This window comes from Canis lupus, chromosome 13 (genome assembly GCF_011100685.1).
Source record: "Canis lupus familiaris isolate Mischka breed German Shepherd chromosome 13, alternate assembly UU_Cfam_GSD_1.0, whole genome shotgun sequence".
Taxonomy (NCBI): Eukaryota; Metazoa; Chordata; class Mammalia; order Carnivora; family Canidae; genus Canis; species Canis lupus.
Genome location: NC_049234.1, coordinates 30,480,780 through 30,492,790, shown reverse-complemented (window position 1 = coordinate 30,492,790; position 12,011 = coordinate 30,480,780). Strand labels below are relative to the sequence as shown.

Here is a 12,011-nt window from a genome sequence, read left to right as displayed (position 1 = left end):
CAATTGCATTCTGCTTGTTTCGACTTTACTCAGAAGCGGAATCCTTGGAAGACATCGTAGAGTGAAAGGTTTCGGTTGCAAGGACCCTTAAGATTATCTAAGCCTGTGGTTTCCATCCTGGGAACACTCTGTCCAAACGGCAACCCAAGTGGAAGCGCACGCACAATTGAAGCCGTCTTTGTCAGCTCCCTCTCTTACCCCTTCGTGTGGTTCTCTTTGCAAGTAACTTCCATAATGATAATTAATCATGGATACTAGAATATCTCCAGGATCCACGCACTCAATACATACTTGCCAAATGGATTAATGGACGTGGGTACCCATGTGCAATCCCCTCGGGTCTGACGGAGCATAGTTTGAAAACCTCGCTCTAACTCAACCTCCTCAAGACAAGAAAGCAGAGGTCAGAAAAAGGATGCTCACAGCCACTGACAAGTCAGGTGGCTACACAGTGGCAGAGCCAGGCCTTGGGGTTAGAACACCTCATCAGAGAGACTTTGTCCATGGCCCTGTTGGGATTTATGGTTGAAGGGCCGAGTAGGATGTGTCCACCCCGCCCCTGCAGCTGTGTTACAAAAGGAAGTTGTTCAAAACTGCAGAGTCCTGGACCCTGATCTGGGGCTAGTGAATTGTGACTCCCTTGGCAGTGGGATGCAGGACTCTGTGCTTAGAATAAGCCTCCTGGAGTCATCCTTGCACATGCCGAAGTTGGAGAAGTGGACTCTCCAAGGGTTCCTAGTCTGGCCCCAGGATAACTGGCGATGTAGCTGCGTTCCTTCTCCTGCTTGGGGCCAGAATGAAGAGCCACAGGCCTACCTGGCAGGCTATGTAGAAGGTCATGTTCTTGACTGATTTCTTCTATAACTATTTACTGACAATTACCATGTCCTCAGGGTTCCAACCTTGTTCCTCTTCATTTTCCATGACATCCTCATGTAGGGACGCCTGGGTGGCTCAGTGGTTGAGCGTCTGCCTTTGGCTCAGGGTGTGATCTGGGGGTCCCAGGATCAAGTTCTGCATCGGGCTCCCCGCAGGGAGCCTGCTCCTCCCTCTGTCTCTGCCTCTCTCTCTGCTTCTTTCATGAATGCATAAATAAAATCTTAAAAAAAAAAAATTCCCCATGTGATCTCACTCACACTTGGTCTCTACCACCACGCTTGTCTGGGAATCTAGTCCTGTAGCCCAGTCCTAAACACACAACTACCTGTGGCCTGACACTCTTCGGTCACTCCATCCACTCCCTTGTGTATGGACTGGCTTGTGAGTGCTCGCAGAATAGAACATGAGGACGACGCTACGTTACTTTAGGAGCCAGGTCATGAAGGGCATGTGGCTTCCACTTGGTCCTCCTGGGTGGGATGCTCTGTCTCAAAATCCAGCCTCTGCCTCAAGCAGCCTAAGCCACCTGGACATGCTCCGGTGGACAGAGCCCGGGGAATGTAGTCTTCAAGTCAACCCATCCCCATCCCTACACCTAGGAGGGAAGAAGCCTCATAGGACCCCAGCCTCAGCCACTGAACTTAACTGCAGCTTCCCTGACATGTGGGCCATAAGATAAGCCCACCCTGGGAGGTTCTATCCAAATTCCTGAGCCCCAGAATCCTTGATCAAATGCAACAGCTACTATCTCATGCCTCTCGTTTTTGGGGATTAAAAAAAAATATGTACTTCTTTATTTGAGAGAGAGAAAGCGAAAAAGAACACAAGTAAGGGGGAGGGGCAGAGGGTGAATGGGAAGCAGACTCCCCACCGAGCAGGGAGCCCAATCCCAGGACCCTAGGATCATGACCTGAGCCTAAGGCAGATGCTTAACCAACTGGGCCACCCAGGTGCCCCTGGGACCCCTGGGACCCCTGGGGGATGTATTGTTATGCAAGGATCAGGAACTAGAACAAACTGCAACCAAATGTCCCACAAAAAAAAAAAAAAAAAAAAAAAGTGAAATGTGATGTGGGCCAACGGTACTTTCTCCTTCCCGAGGTTCTGTGTTTGGAGATGGCCACCATCCACCCAGCGTTCGTTGCCGTCGCCCTGGGGTTCCACGTAAAACAAATCTCACTTTGGTACCTTCAAGAAAGAAGGCTGAGTTGCCGCGTGTTTCGTCCCACAAAGCCAGGGATCCGAGGGGAAGATGTTGCCAAGCGCTGAATCCACAGCTCAGCACTGCCTTCAGGGATCCGAGATTTTTCTAGCTTTCAACCCAATCGTGCCAACACTCGTCTTGCCATGAGAGATGGCTGTTGCCTCTTCAGATGCCTCGTGCCCATCTGGGTGTGTCTGTGGGTGTTAAACTTGTAGCTCTGGGCGAGGAAGGAGGAGGAGATAGGGATCGGGGTGTTCCCCTCCTCTCACCACCCCTGACCCACGTGGGTGGGTTCTGCTGGTTTCCTCTCCTCTGAAATGCATCTGCCTCTGCCCAGGCTTCTGCGCCTTCCTCAGGTCAGACCCCTGACACCTGGATTATTGTTATGATCACTGCCTCCAGTCTGGACACCCTCCTTCCCCCGCCGCCTCACAAGGCTGCCTGAGTGGCCTGGCCAGCATGCGAGGGTCCACATGTCCCCCCATCGCCTCTGCTCAGATGTGAAGTCCCTGAGCTCCTAACGGCTCTCAGGGTAAAGCCCAGACCTGCGAGGCTATGGGTGAACTGGATGAGCTCATGCGTCCTACACACACTGCACACGCCCCTCTGCTCTCACCTATCTCATCCTGAGATCCCGGGCCACCTGTCCCCAGGAGCTACCCCGTGGTGGAGGAGGTCATCGAGAGGACGTGACCGCCAGCTGAAAGGAGAGCTGGCCCGGGGCAGGTGGAGGATCTTCACCCCCTCCCTTGTCCTTGGAATACACACACCACCTCTCCTGCACCCTGTTCCCCCAGTGGGAGCCGTTTTCAGGGACACAGCCTTGAAAAAGCCAGGGGTCGCTGAGACCTCCTGGACAGTGTATAGGACGGGACCTCATTAAGGCCTCTCTATAAACTTTTAACAGTCTAGAAGGCAGGTTCAGAGATCTACTCATCTTGAGGCACCCAAGATAAGACTTATTAAGTTCTCTTGCTTATTAAACCTGCCACTCACCATCTCTTTTGTCCGTCTCTCCCTGTCTTCTGTGAGTTGGGCCAGTTTTGGATTTTACCCCAAATGTTCCTGAGCCTGCAAACCAACACCCTCTAAGTGCCCAGCTGCTGGCCTATCACAACACTGCCCCAGTGTGCTGAAATTACCAGGACTTCAGTCCCCGCTGCCAATCTGTGAGCTCCTGGAGGGTGGGGACTGTGTTGTGTCCACCTCCATGACCCCAGTACTTAGCACAGTGTCTGATGGGTCAGGGTCGGCCCTAAGTATCCAATGACTGTTGTTCTGGGCAGAGGAGGAGAACACACACAGACACGTATACACACACACACAGCCACGTGAAGAAGCAGCAGAGACCCAAGGGATCCTCTACAAGCCAAAGAAGGCCAAGGACTGCCAGGAGCCACCAGAGGCTGGGAGACAGGTACGGGACTGATCCTCTCTCAGGGCTCCCCAAGGGAGCCAAACCTGGTGGCACCGTGATTTCAGACTTCTGGCCTCCTGCGTAGTGGAAAAATGAATTTCTGCTGTTTTGAGGGGCCACCCAGTTTGTGGTGATTTGTTACAGCAGCACTAGGAAATGAACACATCCAGGAGGGCTGGATCCAAGGACAAAAGCTTAGGAGCAATAGTCATCCTTTATGGGTCCATCCTGCAGCCTAGAACAGCAAAGGCTCTGCGGAAACTAAGTGAGGACTGCTAGGAATCAGAGTTCTTGCACACCAGGTCTCACACGAGATCTCAAGATCTTTATTTACTGCAGGGGTTGGGGAGCCCCATGATGGCTGTTAGTGACATCTTCACCGGCCCAGGAAGATGGAGACCCATATTGATTCCAAGGACATAACAACATGTCATTTAACCAGAGCTTCTGGACTGAATCGTATCTGGTACACAGGGCTCATTAAGAGAAATAATGGGAGAAAATGAGGGAGAAATCCACGTTGGGACCACATCAAGGAGGACCTCCACTGCTAGGCTCAGAAGTTTGGACTTGTATCCTTAGACAATGGGAACCACTGATGTTTTAAGGATTTTGAGCTTTGGAATGCCTTGCAGCTTTGGAAAAAAACTAATCTGGCTATAGATCTATCAGGTACTTGCATCTGGCAGCAAGTAACAGCACCATGACCTAACGTGGCTTAAACAAAAGAACTGCACTGATAAATACAACAGAAAGTCTAGAATTAAGCTTTCAGGGATGGTGTGATCAAGGCTCTGGGTCTTCTAAGCTTCAATTTGGCTCCCCTCATGGGCATAAGATGTCTTTCAGAGGGAACTGAGTAACTGAGATCAAAATACTTTCATGTTCATGTACAGTTGGAAATAAAGAGAAGCTTCCCAGGACTCTTGAGGCCTCCTTTCCTAGAAGACACAAGTATCTTTCTCTTTTTATCTTATTGACCCAAACAGAGATTAAATCTACAGTTTCCCCGAGCCAAAATCTGGCAAAGAGATTAGGATGGTCATGATTGGACAAGATTAAGCAGCTGCCTTCACATGGATACTGGGTGTAACATATGTTAGTGTAGAGTGTGTGATTCTGTGTTAGGTCTGCTGGCTCAAAGGCCCTGAAGACTCCCAGGGTTGGAAGGGGGTTGAAGGGTCATGCATCCTGCATTCCCTGTGATGCAAAGTGTACAGCTCTCCTTCCACATGTTCACTCTTGGGGTGGGTACATGCTGCCCGGGCAGCCCATTCACGGCTGGATTGCTGACCCGTGACCCAGCGAGGCCTGCCAATCCGATTCCTCTTTCTGGAAAAACTAAAACCCAGAATAGATGAGTAGTGGAAAGTGAAACTGGAGGGAGTGTTTTGACAGTTGTCGTGACATAGAGGGGCCAAGGCCACAAACACCAGGAAAATCAGACGGCAGCCCCCAGGACTTAACAGAAGAAGACTGTGGGCAGGGAGAGAACAGAGCAGAGACGGGGCAAGAGGAGGGAGAGGAAGGGCGGGCTTCTCTCTCAGGGAAGGAGAGACACGGGGCTGGAGCCAGAGCCAGAAAGACTGGCTGTCTCTCTCCTTCCAGCTTCTGTCATTACATCCCTCGGTTATTTCTTTTTCTCTAGGGAAAGCCGGGCCCCCCAAACCACGGTAAGTAAAGCACTGCTCCAAACCAACTGCCACACGCGCAGCAGCTCTGAACTCCCCACTGACGAGCCAGGCAGCCTTTTCTGCCCAATCACCCAGATGGCATCAGGGCCCATTAGGCTCCTTCCATTCTGTTGTGTGAAGAAAGGGGGTGGGGGGGAGGACGAAATCAATTACCTTCACCATTATTACCCAGAGCTTTGCAGTAGCTCTGAACACGTGGGGGTGGGGGTGGGGGTGGGGGGTGTGTGTGACCATTAAATCAATGTCAGGGCTCCCTGGGGGGATTTACTGCGCAGACACTCCCAGTAATGACTATGGCTGCTATTCCTGGGCAGGGCACGCCGCCGGGAGACACACTCAGGGTGACAATGAGGGATGCCCTCACACACACCCCTGACACACAGCCCCGGATGTGGGCTCCTGGGAAAGGTCCAGGGGCCTCAGAAGTGCTATCTCTGCAGCATATCACAACACTAGAACAAACAGGAGCGAGGGGTGGGGGTGGGGTGGGGGGGTGGGAGAGGCCCTCTCTGTTACCTGGTAAGAAATACACTGAAACAAAAAGTATGTGGGCCAGAAAAGGCCTTGCCAGGTTAACCCAGCGAGACTAGGAAAAGGTGCATCTGATGCACATCTTTTTATAGATAAGGTGATGATTTATGCATGTTTCACCATAGAGTCACTTAATTAGGAATTCCCATCTCACTGTGGAGTCACCTGGGGGAACTGCCAAGAACCCGAGGCTGAAATTAAGAGCTGACTTTGGTTCTTGGCTGCAAAGTGGAACAAACAGCTGGATGATCGGGGGCCACTTACTTGCCCAGTCTGGTCTTCTCTCCAGGCTCTGCTAGGATAAGACGGTACAGTTCTAATCCCTAAGTAGTTTACTTTCTAGTGGTGCATTCTCTCACTCTCCTCCTCTTTTCCAGTCTGCTCCTTCTCTACCTCTCTCTGTTCTGAAAAGCTCCCGTTTCCCCTCCCAAGGCTGCGAAGTCTCCTGAACCAGCCTTCACCCATTCCCTGGGGCAGGCCACCTCCTTTTTGCAGGGGGAGGCCCATCATCTAAACAGGACTTTCACTGGGCACTTCCTATATGACCAGCATAGTTTTAAGGGTTCAACATGTACGAATATACTTGATTATTACAAAACCCGATGGGCTAGACAGTTATTAGGCCTATTTTCACAGAAGAGGAAACTGAGGCATGGGGCTACCTAAGCCAGGATTCTCTAACCAGCCTAACTAAGGTCACACATCCAATGAGGGCAAGGCAGGATCCGAAGCAGGAAGTCCCATCCAGCGGGCCCTGGTCTGGAGCACACACCACAGCCTCCCTCTAATGAGCGATGTGCTAGGGAGCTATCCCCTTTTCCACTGCAAAAGGCTGACCTCTCCAAGGGAAGCGATGGAAGCTAGAAGAATTACGTGCCCCCTAGGCCACACTGTGCCTCCTTTTCTTAGCATCAGCTCAAAGAAGTTTCAAAAGAGGGTGCAGTCCCCGCAAGGGGATAAAAGCTGTACAGTCACGTTTTGTTAATGCTTCTTAAACCTTGTGTCCAGCATTTTAGTCTCCAAGACTGGCATTCTGTCTTCCATGCCCCCACTTCCCCATAAAGGAGAAAGGGCAGCCTTCCTCCCCCTCCCTCCCTCCCCCCGCAAACCTGAGCCCCAAAGGGAGCCGGGTCCCCGAGGCCCCCGCCCCAGGCCGCCCTGGACGCGGGCCCTGCGTGGAGTCCCGCTGCCTGGCGCTGGCCCTGCTCGGCCCCGCGGCGCAGCCTCCGCATCTGGGAGGAAAAGAACAGGCGGCGGGGAGGCGACCCAGGGCGGGGTCCGGCCGCGGTGGCCGCTGCGCCGCTCGGGCCTCCCGGGGGCCCCGGCCCCTCCCGCTCCTCCCCGCCCCCTCCTCCCCGAGTCCCACCTCGAGTCCCGCGCCCTTAGGAGGAGGTCGATGGCTTTGCCCGGTCACCGGCAGGGATCGGCCCCTTCTCGCTGCGGTGCGCGCCCATCTCGGGCTCTTCGGGGCATCCCCGCGGCTTCTCGGGGTGGGGACGGGGGGGGGGCGGTCGCCTCCCCGCCGGGGCGGACCCCACGAGCGCCCCCGCGGCCCTGCTCCGGCCCTGCGAGCTCGTGGGCGGCGGCCGTCCCCGCGGAGCCCTCTCGGGGCGGCGATCCGGGCCCCGCGGCGCCTCCCGCGGCTCCCCGGCTCGGCCTCCCGTGCACGTGGCTCCGGAGCTCGCAGGAAGCCCCGAGCGAGCGGAAAGCCGAGCCGGGAGCGGGCGGCGGGGGCGCGGGGGGCGCGGGGTGGGGAGCGCGCGCGGGGGGCGGGCGCTGGGCGGAGGAAGGGGAGGGCCGCGCGCCGCCGAGGCGCCCGCCCCGCTCCGGCGCGCCCCGCTCGGCCCCGGCCGGCCAGGGAAGCGGCCCCTCCCGTTACACCCGGGGGAAGGTGCTCCCGAGGCCGCTCCCATCCTCACCCCGCCTCCCCGCTTCCCCGGCCCCAGCCTCCGCCGGCGGAGCTCCACTATGCCAGACAGTTTCGACACTTTGCAAAGACAAAGACCAGAGGGAGGAGGTAGGGGAGGAAGAGGAGGAGGGGGGAGGAGGACGGAGCGATGTGAGCGGGGAAGGGGCGAGTGTTCGGGACCCCCCCTCCGTTCTCGGCGGAGCCGCCCCCTGCCGGTGCCCCAAGCCGCGGAAACTCCAGCGCGCCTCCAGATGCGGTGAGCGAGCGCGCCGCCCGGGTGCGCGGGGGCTGCGTCCGCCGGAGTTGGGGCTCGGGCAGTTTGCGAGTGTGTCCTCCGAGCCGAGCGGGGACCTGCCCGCGGCCGGGGGCGGAAGCGGTCGGGAGGGGTCTAGGAACGAGTGACGGCGCAAGTGGGACCAAAGCCCCCCCCCGCCCTCCTCCCCGGGCGCCTGCGGGGAGACACCCGTAGGGAGACCCCCGGCCCCGGCCCCGGCCACGGCGTCACCCGGGTCGCCGGGAGAGGGCGGAGGTGCAGGAGGAGGCTGTGATCCCAGGAGCCGGGCGCTGGGACCCGCGCGGGGAGCCCGCGGCGGGTCCGGGGCAGCGGTCCCCGGAGTGGCCCCAGTGACATTGCACCGGCGCCAGGCTGGAGCCTCCCGGGTCGGGGCCGCCAGAGGGCGAAGCGGCCGGCGGGGCCGCGGTAGGAGGGGTCCCGGCTCCGGGCGGCTGGCTGGGGCGCGGGGCGGGGGCGCGGGGCGGGGGCGCGGGGGCGCGCGCCGGGGCTGCGGGCGATCCGGTCCGGCGGCGGCGGGACGGGGTTGCACCGAGCCTCCTCCAGCCCCAGCGAGCGCGAGGAGCACCTCCGGGAGGTGGCGGGCGCCCCCGGGGACGGTGCAGAAGTTGGCGCCCGGGACGTGGCGCGGTGGGCAGGGAGGGATGGGGTGGGCGCCGGGAGCGCGGCGGGGGTGGCGGGACTCCGGAGCCCGCCCCAAGCCCGTTAGGCGCCGCCGCCGCCGCCGCCGCCGCCGCCGCCGCAGCGCAGCGATCTGACAAAAGTTAGCAACTTGCCCGCGTTGCCGGGGTGTGTGACCGGCGCGGGGCACGGGCCGCTCCCTGGGGGGGCGCAGCGGGGGCGGGCGGCGGCGGGCGGCGACCCCGGGCCGCGCGCGCAGGGGGCCACGGCTGCACTCGGAATCGGGACCGTGGCGCAACTTTGAGCTCCTCCTTTCGCTGAGCGTGAGTGTGTTTGAGCGTGACCTTGCGGGAGGAAGCGCGGCTCAACTTGAGATGGGGGTTGAGGCTGCGCCGGGGCTGGCTTCTCCCTGCCCCGCGCGGCCCGCTGTCCCGGAGGGCGTGCAGGGAGGGGTGCGGGGCGTCGGCAGCGTCGCCGGGGTCCGCTCCGCGGCTGGAGCCCCGGGTCCCACCAGCCGGCCATCGCGGGGCTCCCGGGGGTGCTCGGCGGGTGGACACGTGCGCGCCCCAAAGTGCGCGAGCCGTGGGGGCTGGGCGGGTCACTGCGTCTCCGGGGCGCGCGGGGAGGGGGGCCCTGCGTGTCCCGCAGCGGGAGACGGCCTCGGGGCGCAGGAGGGCTGCAGGCGTCCCGCCCGGCGTTCACGTGCCCACCTCCAGGAGGGGCTCCTCGCCCCGCGGATTTGGGCCCGGATGGTCCCCCAGGGGACACAGCGAGCGCCCCCCCCCCCCGCACTCTGAGGTGTGTGTGCTGGGGACGGGTGCGGGGTGGGGTGAGCGCGGGGAGAACGAGATGCGCGGGGAGCGAGCTTGTCCCCAGCCTAACACACAGTAGGGGAAAAAGGCTGTTTGCAAAGGCCCCCCCCCCAGTGGAAATGCGCTGGCGGGGCCGGGGAGGCCCCTTCCCTCCCCCTCCTCCTCCCCATTTCCACTACACGATCCGCGTTCATCCACCCAGTCCGGCCCTTTAGGCTCCCGGCCGTGCCTTGAGCACCTACTACGTGCCGGGTTCGAAGCTGAGCTGTTCTTAGAAGCCGAGGGCGGAGCCGCCTGGTGTTCTTTGCCCGGAGCTGCGTAAGGGCGCGCGGGACGCCCGCAAAAGGCAAGGTGCACTGCCCCCTGCCGGCCGCGCTGGAACCTGCCGCCCGGCCCCGAGGTGGGGAAGGGGCTCGGGCCACAGGGTGGGGGTGGGGTGCCCCCTGCACCTCCCTCAAGGTGCCCCCTGCACCTCCCCTTCCTGCCCCAAACACCCCGGCCCCCGGCGCGGCCGGTTTCTGAAATCCCGTGGTTGGCTGAAAAGACCCATTGGAGTTCCCCATTCCCGCCTCCCCCGCGCTCGCCCAGGCTCCCGGTCTTCCATCCTCTCCTTCTGTGAGGTTCAGGAGTGAGCCTTGAACTCCCCAAATCTCAGTTTCCCTATCTGTGAAATGGGGTCATGACTGTTCCCTTACAGATGTGCTGCGCGGAGCGTCACGTATCATTGTGCGAATGTACGTGCACGTGGGGATATACGCGTTCACCTGTGACTGACTACCTGTGACTTCGGATCCGGGAAAGGAATCTTAGAAAGAAAAATATTTTTGCGGAATAGATAAATAACAGAAAGGGGAGGGGGCTCCTTCCTCTTCCGCCTTTGAATAGCCCCGCAAGCCTGGGAATGTACGGCCCCTACGTTCTGCTACCCCAGTGTTTGCTGTGCAGGCTGTAGGGTGGGGACACGGCCAGGGCCTGGGCAGAAGCAGGGTCTTCCCCTCACCTCCTGGGGTTGGCAGGCCCCAGGCCTCCTCTTGAACGCTGCCCTGAGAACAAAAACAGGAAGTGTTGCCAGAAGTGATGGCAGAGGGTTTCTTTAGGGGGCGTGGATTCTGCTCCTCCAGGCTCTGCCCCAGTTGCGGAAGCTGACTTCTGAGCAGCCTTCTTGCTGACCTCAGGGCTGTGTTGGCACTTCACGGCACAGGCTGGGCATTCCCCGCCCCCCCCCCCCGCCCCCCCCCCACCCCCCCCCAGCCGGGCTTACCAGCACCCCTGCTGATGGTGGGGACCTGCACATATTGGCTGTGTGGAGCTGTCCCCTAGGTATGGTGGGGGGATCCATCTGTGGGCCTGGCGGTGAGCAATCCTTTCCTGGAGTCTCGGGTTTTTGTGTGGCTTTGTGCCAGGCAGGTCTGAGATATATATATATATATATATATATCCACCAGTCATCTCCTTATCCTGCTTCCTAGTAAAGCCTGTATGCACCAAGGACGAACACCACTGGCCAGTGGAATTGCTGGCCAGGTCACAGAAAAGTCTAGAATAAGGCTCACAGGCACTTTGTTCAGTTGTGGAACACATGGAAACTTCATACACCGCCCCCCTCCTTGCAGACCGGAGGATCTGAGAGCTCTCTGCTCTAATTTGGGCACAGGCGCCCAACCTTGGGCCCCAGAGGAAGCCTGTTCTACTCCCAGGGCCAACGCTCAATTGCTTGGTAACTTGGCACCCACACTGTTCCAGGCTCTGGTCTCAGTTTCACTCTCTGCAAAATGAGAGGCTCGGAGTTCCGCTGACATGGCCTCGGGGCCGTTAAAACCTTTCTTCATGAAGACAGCCTGCACCCTTCCTGCTTCTGCTCCAGGTCCATCCTCAGAACCTTCCAGAAAGTCCTGGCACGTCAGATAACAGGGCCAACCCGGCAGTGATGCCCCACCCCCCACCCCTTCCCTTACTCATAGAGCCTGCTCCAGACTCTCAGAGCCCACACCCACTTGGTGAAGTCATTTGCCAGTAATTCTTCGCACTGGACATTGAGAGGTTTCAGACCCCAGAAGTCTCAGGCGCTGGGTCTGAAAGTGGGCAGAGCCCAGGTGACATTTGTGGAGACTCTCAGTGGTGCGTATAGCCGGTAAGAACTGTGGTGACTTCACCAGAACCAATTCTGCTCCCACTCCAGAAGCTGAGAATATTCATAGAAATCATTTTGTTCAATCTTTCATACTAATGAAAAAAACAAAAACAAAACTGAGGCCTAGGGAGGGGGGATGGAAATCACAGAAGGCTGGGTGACAGAGCTGACCTAGAACACTCGCTGCTCTCCTAAACTCCAAATAGGTGAGTCCTCTGTTTGCCCTTCCCCACATCTGTATTCTTTTCCATACACCGAAGTCTCCATTTCCTTATTTGAAACCAGCGTTCCTTGGGAAGCCTGGGGCTTTATTGTTTCTTGGGTCTTGTTGTGGGTCGCGTTGTTTTGATTTCGGCTGCACCAACATTTATTAGGAACTCAACTATGTTCTAGTCACCAAGCAAGATGCTGGAAATAATAGGGTTGGAAGAATATGAGATCGATCCTGCTTCCTTTCCCTGCTCCCACCCACCCCCAGAGGTCACAGTGTGGTGCGGAGGTGCATGGGTGCGTGAAGAGTA

General features: G+C 58.4%; 1 protein-coding gene and 1 long non-coding RNA gene across 13 annotated transcripts in view; one reads left to right on the top strand and one right to left on the bottom strand.

The window, feature by feature from the left end:
* LOC102153511 overlaps positions 1-7,283 on the bottom strand; it is a 56,716-nt gene extending 49,433 nt beyond the window's left edge. For all 3 annotated transcript variants that reach the window (XR_005368738.1, XR_005368737.1, XR_005368739.1), the window contains exon 1: positions 7,092-7,283. This is a non-coding gene — a long non-coding RNA (uncharacterized LOC102153511). The remainder of the gene's footprint in view (positions 1-7,091) is intronic.
* A 275-nt stretch (positions 7,284-7,558) lies between these two features.
* Positions 7,559-12,011, top strand: part of ST3GAL1 (ST3 beta-galactoside alpha-2,3-sialyltransferase 1) — a 97,254-nt gene continuing 92,801 nt past the window's right edge. For 7 of the 10 annotated variants that reach the window (XM_038555578.1, XM_038555566.1, XM_038555573.1 and 4 more), the window contains exon 1: positions 7,559-7,890. The gene's annotated coding sequence lies outside the window, so the exon portion shown is untranslated. Of the gene's footprint in view, positions 7,891-8,790; positions 8,871-10,792; positions 11,491-12,011 lie in introns of those variants that run through there. The other 3 variants (XM_038555568.1, XM_038555570.1, XM_038555571.1) reach the window with 3 other exon arrangements.